Source organism: Xiphophorus couchianus, chromosome 20 (genome assembly GCF_001444195.1).
Source record: "Xiphophorus couchianus chromosome 20, X_couchianus-1.0, whole genome shotgun sequence".
NCBI classification, from domain to species: domain Eukaryota; kingdom Metazoa; phylum Chordata; class Actinopteri; order Cyprinodontiformes; family Poeciliidae; genus Xiphophorus; species Xiphophorus couchianus.
Window position 1 is genome coordinate 11,760,885 of NC_040247.1, and position 12,693 is coordinate 11,773,577.

The window sequence follows — 12,693 nt, forward strand, 5'->3', positions numbered from 1 at the left end:
AATTAAAGGTTGTTCAGCTGAACAAACGAGGATAAAGGCAACAAAAGCACATTTAAATGTATTGGTCTCGCTTTTACTTTGAAAACTAGTTCCAATTTTGAGAGATGATTTTACCAGCCTGCCTTTGTCATGTCTCTAGGTAGCTTCCTAAGAAATTATATACGTATGAGAGAGATGCTATCTGTAAAAGAACATCCCTTAGCATTATAAAATGAAACTCCTAATCACAATGATGACCTCCCGGTCATTTTGTAATGGAGTAATTAAGGTTAACAGTCTAATTTGACCTTTGAATCCTCAGTGTTCACTTATAACACTTCCTGTTAAACTGTGGAAATAAAGAAACTATTCCTCTTAAGTATTCTTATCTGTAAACCTAGATAGATCTAAGCACAACATTATTCATACCAAGGACGGCAGTGAATGAATGTCATGAGGGGAATTGGAAGAGATCTAGGAATTTAGAGAAGCAAAGAGAAACTATGATTTTATAATCTCCAGAGGGTTCAAATAAAATATCAGTTTAAAGATAAATTTCAGTCAATAACCACATCATCCCTGCCATAATTTTTTATGTATAAATCTGCTCAGTCTTTGTTTTTTCTTTGTTCACAAAAATACAACAAATAATATTCAGAGGACAGTGGAACTGGAGCCTAAAACACAACTGATCCAACAGCACCACATCTGAACTAAAGTAACATCAGGGCTTGTTCACACCTTCAAACTCACCAGAAGAAGTTAAAAAAATATCATGAAATGATTGTGTTACACAAAGTTCAAGCGTCACTCTCACTCAGCGGACACCTTTGGAGTCAAGAGACTTAAAAACTTGCATGTCGATAAGTTTAGCTGCAGGCGGAAACACTTCCCTGTGAGCCACTTCAGTCCCCACGCTCCACACCATCAACTGTAAAGGTCACTGTGCAGATGCAGCGATGAAAAACATAACTGAGTTTTTCCTTCAATAACATTTGGCCTGAGGTTTGGTATATGTACTTGGTATGTGTTCTTGTGAATAAATGATGATTCAATTTCTTGTGTAATCATTGGTTTTCAATAATTGTCCATTGGATTTAGCTCTGAACTGTTTTTACCTAAACAACTCAACATAGCTATGGTGCTATGTTTAGGATCACTGTTAAAGTCTCAATCGCTTTTGAAACAATAGTGAAATTTTATGATTTTATATTTATAGAAATGTTTTTACATAATTGTATGACCCAGTGCTTGTTTACCTGCACGGCAGGAAACAATAATAAAGTAAGGAATAGTACGACAACAAAAGGTGAAATAAAGAATGCATGCACTTTTTGTCTAGGATGTTGGACCTTCTGGTGATCTATGTCTTGCAGAAAATGTTGGGGTTTGTACATCCACTTTAGAAGAGGCAAACAACAGGAAGTGATGGTACAACCGTTTGTGTAAGAAATAAGATGTTACACGGTGGTGATAGCATCACCGTGTAAACCCAACACATTTATGTTTTGGAAAGCTGGACATCAGTTCTTAAAGGGAGCTGTACATCATGTTATAATGTTGTTGATCAAAGACATACCTAGACTGTTGTTATGATTGGCCATCCCATTAAAAACTGTTTAAGTTATATTTATTTTATAAGATCTGTTAGTGGCCAATAGCTGAGGCATCCATCTATGCCAACACATGTGGAGAGACTTTACAGTTACAGACAAGTCTCAGTTTTGATTCAGGACAACTGGAATTAGTTTTGCAAACATCAGAAAAGCTAATTTAAAAACTTTCTGCTTCTAAGTGGTTGGGTGTTTGCCAAATTAGAATAAAACATATAGTATGTTATTTAAATCCATTTTAATCTCCTCCGCTTTGATTTTTTCAACTTTAGCAGATTCTGATTAATTTTATTCCCCCCACCAATTTTCTAAAGAAACATTTTAGTGCAGTTATGCAGACTGAAGAAAAGAGTCAAAGGTGACGCCAATCTCAGCAGTGCCTAGAAATGTCTTTTAACCGTCTGCTTCAGAGGACTGATGGGTTCAAAGCAAACATCTTTCTTTGTATTCCTCTACAAGTTCGTTTTACTTTCAGTCCATTTCCTTATTTCCTCTTTTTTGCTAGCCTTCTCAGAGTTGATCTCCCATTTTCTTATTTTGCTTCCCACCTCTAGTCTTCCTCCTTCAGACTCTCAACCATACTGCTGTTTTCTGTTTTCCTTGATTGTGTTTTCTTTAATTCCTTGTTTTATTCCTGTAAGAAGCTGTAAAAAAAAATCCTATGATCAAACATGTTTCATTATTAGTGGCATGGGATGTTATAGCCAACTACTTTACTTTCCTCGAATGATGACGCATAATGGTAATTTTGAAAATACATTCAAATCCTTTCTTAAGAAGAAGAATGACAAATATTGTCCAACATCAGTCTTTATCATCTCACGTTATACTTTTTAGTTCACATAGTAGATGGGGAAAAAAAGTCTGTAAATCCACAAATGATCTTGAAGTATATTAACCAAATTCCCTAAGCCTGATGGCGTGTCATCAAGTAAAGGCTATTATCTTTTAATGATGCAGCGTGCAACAATGAGTGGATTATTTGGTTTACCATTCCATGAGTCGCTGCACAGAAATAACATAAGGGGAGAGAAGAGGAGGAGGCTAATTCAGACCGATAATTCAACGCCCAAGGCGATCTTATTCGTTTTGTTCTTTGTGCTGTATCTATGAAGTGCCTCTCCTCTATTGTGAGTGCATATGGTGGTAAGCTATTTTGGATTATGTGGACACAGTGTGAGCATCACTTTCTATCAAATTCACCCAGCTAGTAGAAAAGAGATTGCTCAATTGTAGAGCACATTATTGGCAGTTTGGGCCTTTATTTGTGTTATGGGATGTCGGATCCTAATTTGTTAAATTCCTATTTAAATAAAGTGTCTGCAGTACCAGTTTATTCATTTTAGACTAGTGATAACATTTCATCACTTAATTTGTAATTTTGCAGGAGAATCTGTACATTTTTTGTTATTAAAATCATTTAAATTAAGGAGTTTGCATCACATACACCCTGAGACATTATGGAGTATTTTTAATCAGTTTAATAGCTTTTTTGAATATCAAAAGAATTGGTGCTGTGGAATACAGACCTACTGTTATGTGCTGTGCTTTGTGGGTTTTTAACTATTAGTTCATCTTTTTTCTAAATTTCATGGACCTTCTATGTAATTTTAAAAATGTTCAAAAAAACTGATTCATTTCTAAATGAACAACTTCTTCTATCCAAAGAATAAAACATAGTTACAGGAAAAATATATGCATTTTTATAAAATCAGTGAACAAATTGTTTTATAATCTGTTTTTTAAATGCATTAAATCACAAATGGCTTTTTCATGCATAAAATTGATTTTCTGTTTCACATTCTATAATTATTTTAAGATTTATTCATAATGAAAGTGAAAATACACCCCTCCTCATAATAAGATCAAACATCAGCAATCCAATTTCAATCAACAGAAATAAGTAGAAAGGAATTGATAAACTGTCAAAGCAGAGAGCGCATGATGTGATTTTAGCCTTCTCCTATTTCAGGAGCAAGTAAGAAAAAAGTTCATTATCTTATTGCTCCAAGCTCCAATATTGTAATCTAGCTGAAGATTTCAGTGACAAAAGGTCAGGAAATATCTTTCCCTTTGATTATTTTTTATTACATCTCACTGAAAGAAAGGATGTTCCTCTGATCAACCTATGCGCTGGATATAACCTTATACCACCTTTTTAATAACAACACAAATTTCCTTACCAACAGATGTCTAAAAATCATAAATAGGTTGATACAAGAAAAATATAATTTATTAGGTGCATGAAAAATTTCCACCCATCATTTTTCTCAGCCAACAAAGATAATATCAGAATACAAATCTGAGTTTTCAAATCACAATATTAAGTGGCAAATTAAGTTATTTCACATCTACAGTCTTTGTATTCAGCAGAAGTACACTTAAATACTTAGTTGAGTTTCTATTCAATCTCCAAATCTTTAGACCTTTCAATCAGTTTTAGTTTCATGGTTTATTTTGTTGAACAAACTTTGTAAACATAGACACAAATCTATGTATATTATCCCAATCATCAAATAAACTATTAAAAACAGAAGCCTAATTCACAATATAGAGGAACAGATGTGTAATTCAAAATATTCATAATAATATGTTAATGGTTCCAAGTCCTTTTCAGTGAAACATGCTTGTTTTATAAAATCATTTTATCATCCAGACCAGAGACCGTCTGAAAGACAGACCGTAATTTGAATCTGGACATAAATAAAGTCTTATCTGAATCTACGTCAGTTTATGTCTTCCTGAACACTGATCCGGATGTAGATTTTAAACCAGAAATACTGCAAAGTTTTTAAATTATTTTAAAAACTCCACTAGATCCTTAAAGGTGTGCAATGGAATCTGTCATCAGGTTTTTACCAGCAGATCCCTGGATCAAAGTTGTCTGTCCTGCAAATCCCACACATGCTCAGTTGGACTGAGATCTGGACAATTTGGAAGGTAAGTCAATCCCTCAAACCAATCCTGAACTCATTATTCAGCCATCTGGGAATAGCATTTTTAGATTAGCTGTGTATTCTGGCATTATTCTAAGAAACAACATGAACTTCATCAATAATTTGAGGTAAAGTCATAGGCTAGACCAGACCAGACCACACAGGTGAACCTGCACTCCCCACATGTATCACTGACCCTGTTTTCTGCTGAAACCAGTTTTGATAAATTGATCTGGGTACAGCCCACAAGATCTTAAGTTCAGAGATGCTCTGACCCAGTTATTTAACTTCCACAATTTGTCCATCTCACTCAAATCCTTACACTTCAGTCAGTTGTCAGAGTTAGTTGTTCTGGCATATCTTGCATGCAAGCTGCTGCTACTGAGAGTGTATTTGGTCTCCTTACATTTTACACACACGCACGCACACACCCCTGATCAAAACTTTAAGACTGAGGCAAAAATGAAAAGTGTTTGCATTTTGTGCTGCTGAATCACAACCAGACTAAGTTGAGTTGTAAAACACAAACAAAATGAACAGCAAAAAAGACCCCAAAGTAGTAAACCTACATTTAAAGATGCTATTTGGCAAAGAATAAAGTCGGTAACCATTAGCCTTGAAATCCCTGAAACATAACATAATGTGTCATAAAAAGGACTCAGACGTTTTCCATAAACTAGCTACAAATAAATCTCTACAAATATATAACACTTAAGAATAATGTCTATTTTTGAATCCCATTGACTGCAGTTGGAGTCTTGATTGACTGTAGCAACTATTCTAATTATTTTTGTGTGTGCCTGTGTGTTTAGACTGGATAAACTATTTATCTATCTAAGTACTTGTTGGATTATGGATTATGGAAAAATTATCACACAAAAAAAAACATATTTTTGCTAACAAGAAGGTTGAAGGTCAAGTACAGAAATCTGGCTGGAGCTAATTTAGATTAAAATGAGCCATCTAGAAATATTGTTCCCACAGGTTACATTCAATGTCAAACTGAAATGTCAAACTTAAAGTATAAAAGGGGGGATTCTGCATGCAGACGAGTCTTGTGTGTTTGTAGGATGGCCAAACTGCCATCATCTTTCCCCAAAGTTTCCTTGAAGACAGATTTTCCTCCAGGACCAATGATTCAGCATGACGCATTTCTCCATGCCTATTTAAGGTCTCTGCCGTTTCTTACTCTTTGACTTTCTTTTCTTTCTCTAGTCTTCCCACTTCAATCCCCTACTCCCGTCTTCCTGCTTTCTTCCCATTGCGTCTTTCCACTCTGTCACTTATGTTCTTTTTTTTGCCTTTTCAATCTCTTCATCTTGTCTTCATTGCATAGATTATTCCTTATTTTGAGTGCCTCGCTTCTCCTTATTCGTGCAGAGGAGGCCAGTTCGAGGCTGGTAGGCAGATCTGTCACTACTGTTCATGATAACCTTTCACTGATGAAGACTGTAATAGTTGAGCCAGCAGCGGTGCCTGGCTCTTGATGATTTTTAAACTGGCTCCTTTCCTTCCCAACCTTAATCCTGCTCTGAGCCAGCTTGTCTTCATCTTTTATGCCTCATTTCCTTCATCACTTCCCTACTGTCCAGTTCTACAACATACCCAACCCTGACATGTTTGTTCCCCTTTGACTCCATTCTGCTTTTATCAGCTGTTTTTGTGGAACAGCAGTGTTGGTCATTTGAACTTTTAGTTATCTTTCAGGATTTTGTAGAAATGTATTTTTCAAAAGTCTAAAAACTCTGGTGTATTTTCTTAGCACTCTCAGATGCTCATTAATGATCTTTCTGTCTGTTTTATATATATATATATATATATATATATATATATATATATATATATATATAATTTATAATTAGCCCAAACAAGGTCTAGTTGCTCAGTTACCAAATCCATATTAATAAAATGTTTTATTACAATAATTTGAAAGCACTTCAAAAGCTTGTAGTTTCTCAAGGCAAGGTTATTCCTGCTCCATTTCTGTTGTCCTTCAGCGGGTGGCTCAGCCAAAAAAAACAGCCACTGGAACCTTTGCACTTGTCATGGTTGGTCTGCATCACAAGTTAGCCAAATAGATACCCGTGACAGAGCCATGTCATAATCCATCTGCTCTTCATACTAAATGTCCTTTTAGAAGCTCTGAGATGACGAAATGCCCGCCTGTTCTTCAGGACGGCTCAAAGATACCACAGCGGAGGGAAACAAATTTTACAGCCACTGACGCAGATCTGTGATCGTGTTTTGGAAGAGATCTTGATGAGGACAGCATCCGTAGCCATAGGGCTGCAATGAGTCTTAATGCGTGCTGCCATTAATCAGACAACTACAAATGAACATTTATGTTTCTTGAACTATTTCTAAATTCAGCAAAAGTCATAATTTTAAACAACCCAAAAAACATTTGGATGTAAAGCCAAAAGTATGAAAAGTTCAAAGCACCCTGGATATCCAGATGTATGTTTATAAAAACCAAAAAATACAAGCAGCCTACCAGAATCACCCAAAAGGAAATCTTAAAATTTTGCCTCAAGATCCAAACATCAGTTTCTCTTTTATTTTATTTTATTTCCTCACACTAAGCTACTCTGCAGGGAAATTGAGTCTGACCAAAACACTTTCATGCCATTAATATCTGACAGAGATGCAGACAAGCAGAAAGGAATCAGTTAGACCTTTATTATTGTTTAACTTTATTTTGCATCAACATAATAATATATAAGCAAATCAATAAAAAGAACAATATGAAACTCAGTCATTTCAGGAAAAAACAAGCAAGAATAGACAGTTTCAGTTTATGACATTGCTATTATATTTCCTGTTTGGTAACTATGTGGGATATATCAACCTATCAGTTCATGTGACTGAAGCTACTGGAAAACACCAAGATTATTCTTTCACTTAAAACTAATCCTTTTTAAACTTTATTTATTATTAAATTTTTTTGTTTGTTTTTTTCTTTAAACATGAATGCAGTTTGAGCCATCTATTTTCCTACATGCACATTTACTTAGGAGAACCTGCAACACTGATTTACTCTTTTCATATCTAAATATTTTCTACTAAGTAAACGAACAAACTGCACCATTGATAGTTTATCTTCTAAACATATCTAAGGAAATAATTCACCTTAAATCTTTTTCTGACTCAATAAACAGACAAACTGCACTTGGATGCAGTTTTGCCTGCATGAATATGCTCTGATTCAAAGAGCTAAATTGAAAGAATGCCACTTTCACCCTTTCAGCTAAAACTATTTGCTAATGAGCTGCACAGTGGAGCAGCTGTTATAATTGTTGGTTCAGTGTTCAGAGTTTGAATAGACAGGAAAGGGAAGACATGCAGATATGGCCCAAGACTGAGAATCAAACTCAGGATGACCAAGTTGAGGACTACACATGGTGCACCACCAGACCTCCTCATGATATTTAATTTTTATGACATCCCAGATGAGGTCACTACTAGTCCATGGTTTCTCCATTTGTGGATAATGACTCTCACTGTACGTAGTTCACTGGTGTCCTATAGGCTTAGAAATGGCTTTTAAGACTGAAAGATGCCAGTGACTATGAGGTTAATCACAATAAAGAGTCAACATTTTAAGTAGGAAAGATTTTAGTTGTCATGTGTAGTAAATCCTCACTTTACAGTTTTCAATTAAAAGGCCCAATAAAATAGGGATGTTTATAGATTCTCAGCAGCTATTAACCTCTGAACTTATATAAGGAGCATTAACCTCTGAACTAATGAATATTTCACACAGAAAATCAATAGTCTTTCACACCACAAGATATTTAAAAATCCAATCTGATGAAATCCACATAGTTGTTAGGCTTTGTTGAGATTGATTTTCATATTTCCTACTTAATATTCTTTTTTTTAGAAGTACTAAGTTTTCCTCTTTTTTATATAACAGTGATTTTCTTTGCTGGTTACATGTTTATAGTCCAAGTTTTGTACTGCTGATGGATCGTCGAGATTGCATGTTCTGCTCTAATGGACATCTTTACATGGTTATCAGTCCTGGGAGTGTCTCGAGTTTTCACTCTAATTGTCACATATGTTGACAGTTTGCAGTTGTCACAGTAAGGACAGTGATTTTCTCCAGAAATGTAAATGTAGACCTACAAGTCCCTGTTCTCTACACAGAAGTGGCTTTTTTTTTATCAGAGGCAAAGAACAGACATATATAAAATATCTGACATAGCATAAACTGACCAAAAGGTCAATATTAACAAGATACATTTTGTTATAATTGAACGTTTGAGCAGAGATTAAAAAAATCTACTAATAACTTGGCATCTTTTTGAAAAGTCGGTGACTACCTATCAAAATGCAGGAAATTATTGTATTTGAATAAAAGTTTTAAAAAACGAAGAAAAACTGAGGAAAGAATCCACACAGTAATGTATTTCATAAAAAGCTTTTCTTAGTGTTAATTTACTATTATTTTCTTGAGTGGGTGTCCATTATGGGACCAATGACTGGTGAATTGGCACCAATCATCCATGTGGCAAGCCATTCATTCGTTTCCATAGAAACGGCCTGGGTGAATAGGGGATAAGTGGGAAAGCATGGCGAGATTGCTGACACCTGCTCTCCTTCCTTTCCTATCATTATACATGCATATACTGTAAAATTCCTTACGAACAGTTGTGCATTATGTAAATGTGCACACATAACATCAGAAAGTACACTGGAGACAAAGATACGGAAGAGGATTAGGGCCACTGAAAAAAAAAAATTATGGCCCAGAAAAAAAAAAAAAATCTCTGAATTTTCATGTAAAAAAAAAAAAAAAAAAAAATTCAGTGTCCCGAAAAAAAAAAAAAAAAAAATTCAGTCCCAAAAAAAAAAAAAAAAAAATTCAGTGTCCCGAAAAAAAAAAAAAAAAAATTTCAGTGTCCAAAAAAAAAAAAAAAAAAATTTCAGTGTCCAAAAAAAAAAAAAAAAAATTTCAGTGTCCAAAAAAAGAAATAAAAACATTTTCAGTGTCCCGAAAAAAAAAAAAAAAAAAAACATTCTGTGTCCCAGAAAAAAGAAAAAAAAAAAAAAAAATTCAGAAACCACAATTCTGACTTTTTGCTAATAAAATGTTACTTTACCCAATACTTTCCTGGTATGGTTTTCAATATGTTGATTAAGCTCATTTTCCATTTGAGCAGGTCTAAAAGCTATAGTCTAAATGCATTAAAAGACAGTTATCCCTGATAATTGCTAAAAATATATAAACTGTTGCATTTGAAGGAAGTCACAAAAGCGCTCTAAAAATGTTCTCATGTTTTTTGGAATTTAGAAAATACAATTTTGCTAATTCTAACTAACGTTGGGGTGGTGCGGTGGAAAAGCACAACCCATGTATGGAGGCCTCAGTCCTGAATGTGGACATCACAGGTTCAAGCCCCGGACTGATGACCTGTGCTGTGTAGCTTCATTACTGGCTTTCCTGTCTGATCATTCTCAAAGGAAGAGCAAATAAAACCTTAAAAAGTAGGAAAAGTTTTGTCTTATAACGTCAGACAGTGAGAAAAAAATTGCACATGACTTTTTTTATTATTATTTATTTTTTTATTATATATATTTTTTTACATTAATCAACTGCTCATAAATATCTGGTATCAACTCTACTATGCAAACTCTTGGTAAACAAAACAATGAAGTTCATTTGTATTTCACAAAGAACTGGTTTTCATGTGTTCAATTGACGTATGACGTAATTCTTGCTGTACTGCCATTTTGTTCACATCTCAACCATACATTGTCAATATCTTTAGTTTAACAGAACAGCATTGTGTTTGAAAAAAAATTATATTTTTCATTAATCATAATGCATACCCATTTAAAAGGATTGATATTTGGTACATAACTGATTATCATAGAACAATAATTAACTTTGCATCAGCGTTGTTTCTTCAAATGACAGTGTGAAAGCAAAACAAACTATGGATTGGGAAATGAAAACATGTCAACAAAACTGTATGTTTTACTTTTATCAGCACAGTAACAGCTTGAAGACTAATGTCAGGTCAAATCAGAACTCTACAATAAAATTATGACAGCAATAAACTTTCATGTTCTAGCAGAATGATGTCGAAAATGTTATGTTTGCTTGCACACAATATGTCTTTAATTAAATGCAGTGCAGGAAGTCCTGTTTAGAGGGCACCTATCAGACATTGCAAAAGCTATCAAATGGCATGATCGAGATAAACAGCAACACTTTTTAAATTATCTTTATGCGCACTGAAAGTTACGGAGCGCCCTGAATTTTTTTTTTTTTTTTTTTTTTTGGGACACTGAAATTTTTTTTTTTTTTTTTTGGGACACTGAAAGTTTTTTTTTTTTTTTTTTTTTTCGGGACACTGAAATTTTTTTTTGTTTGTTTTACATGAGAATTCAGAGATTTTTTTTTTTTCTGGGCCATAATTTTTTTTTTTTCAGTGACCCTAATCCTCTTCCGTACAAAGACGTATAAAAACATTAAAAGTCTATTAGACTCTTGACCATTCATTCAAGGTGCAGATGCAAAACAGCGGTTCTATAAACTCTGGGGGAAAAGTAAACAAATTTACGTCTGTATTCTTCTTTTAAAATAAAGCAGATGAATGACAAGATTACCATAAGAGGCAATGTAAAAAAAAAGGTAGAGTTATATCTTTTGTACAAAAAATCCAGTTTCTGTTTTATATTGATCAAAAATATTTAAGTTAAAACAAAAGTCAAAGCATGTGGTCTTTTTACTTTATAACTTGGGTTAAATGTTACTTGTGTATACTTGGGTCATTATATGTTGGTGCTAGAGTTAAATTCTGCCTGAATCTGAAGCTATGAAACAAGTCACAAAATCTTACAAACTCCTGGGAGATGTTGATTTGTTTTTATTCAACAAATTACAGACAGCAAACAGCACTCATTTGACATAAAGCAAAAGACTATTAAAACTTAATATAATGTCACTCTGTACATTATTTTTTCACAGGTTTAATGAAGCAGTGCTATAGAAAGAAGAGCTCTGAACCTTCACTAGAGGACTGATGTATACACTGTGTGATTGGATCATTGCTTAGCCAATTATGCTGAACTAACCTAATTGAGAAATGTAAGCAGTAAACCCTTTGACCATACTAACAAGGCAAGAAAGAGTGAGATTTGTAGGAATGCATAAAAATGCCAGGAGATACAATTATGCTTTATTTTATGTTGTTTAATTTTGATGAAGTATTGTTTGTCGCAACATGCAGAGCAACAAACCTTTTATATGTGATTGAAGCACCTGTCAATAGTGCAACATTGAGGCCACTCTGCAACTAATTATGTATTTCCTCCAACACATTTAAATCCCTTTAATACATTTTAACATTTTGCCGCAGTAATTTAGTAAGCTAAATTACATCTGTTATTGATGTAATACACTGAACAACAAGGTTTGGTTAGATAAGAAGGTTATATGAAATATATGTTCTTACTCTGCAGCAAAAAACCCACATTCGTCTCTTTGTGCCTCTTTCTCCTCAAGGGAAGAAAGTGAAAGATTTTTCTTTAAATGTCAAATATAAATGGCATCCAAAGATGACTGCAAAAATGTGTCCAGAAAGAAAGCTACCTGTCATTTTATAATCACCATTTCAAACAGAGTGTTGGATTTAAAAAGAGAGCTATTAAAACTGATGTGCATAAATGTCATCCAAGTACTTCTGACAGGCAGTTCTGAAACAAATTGATGTACCTTAATGTCATAAAACAAAACTGAATGAATCTAAAGAAATTTGTTCTCATAAATATGCAAACTTATGTCCGATAGTATCTGTTCTCACTGGGACAATAAAAGACTGAACTCTGCTAACCTCCAATTATCTCATTTAATACTGTTGAATGCTGTTTCAGTGCTCTCTGAAGCTATCAGGACTTCTAAAAATACAAAACTGAACTACATTTATATAAGAATATGCAACTTTTATGTTGTGTTGTTTTTAAATTGAATTACTCATGTCTTATGTGCCAGTTATAAACAAGTTTGAATGATTGTCAGGCTGTTTGGATAGCATACAGAGCATCGTTATAGCAGCAATTATTAGCTGTGAAAGCCCACAGGCCTTAAGCTGCACAAAGCCATAAAGCATTTGATGAAAGAAAACCAAATTTAAATTAACTCCCTGGAACCTCAG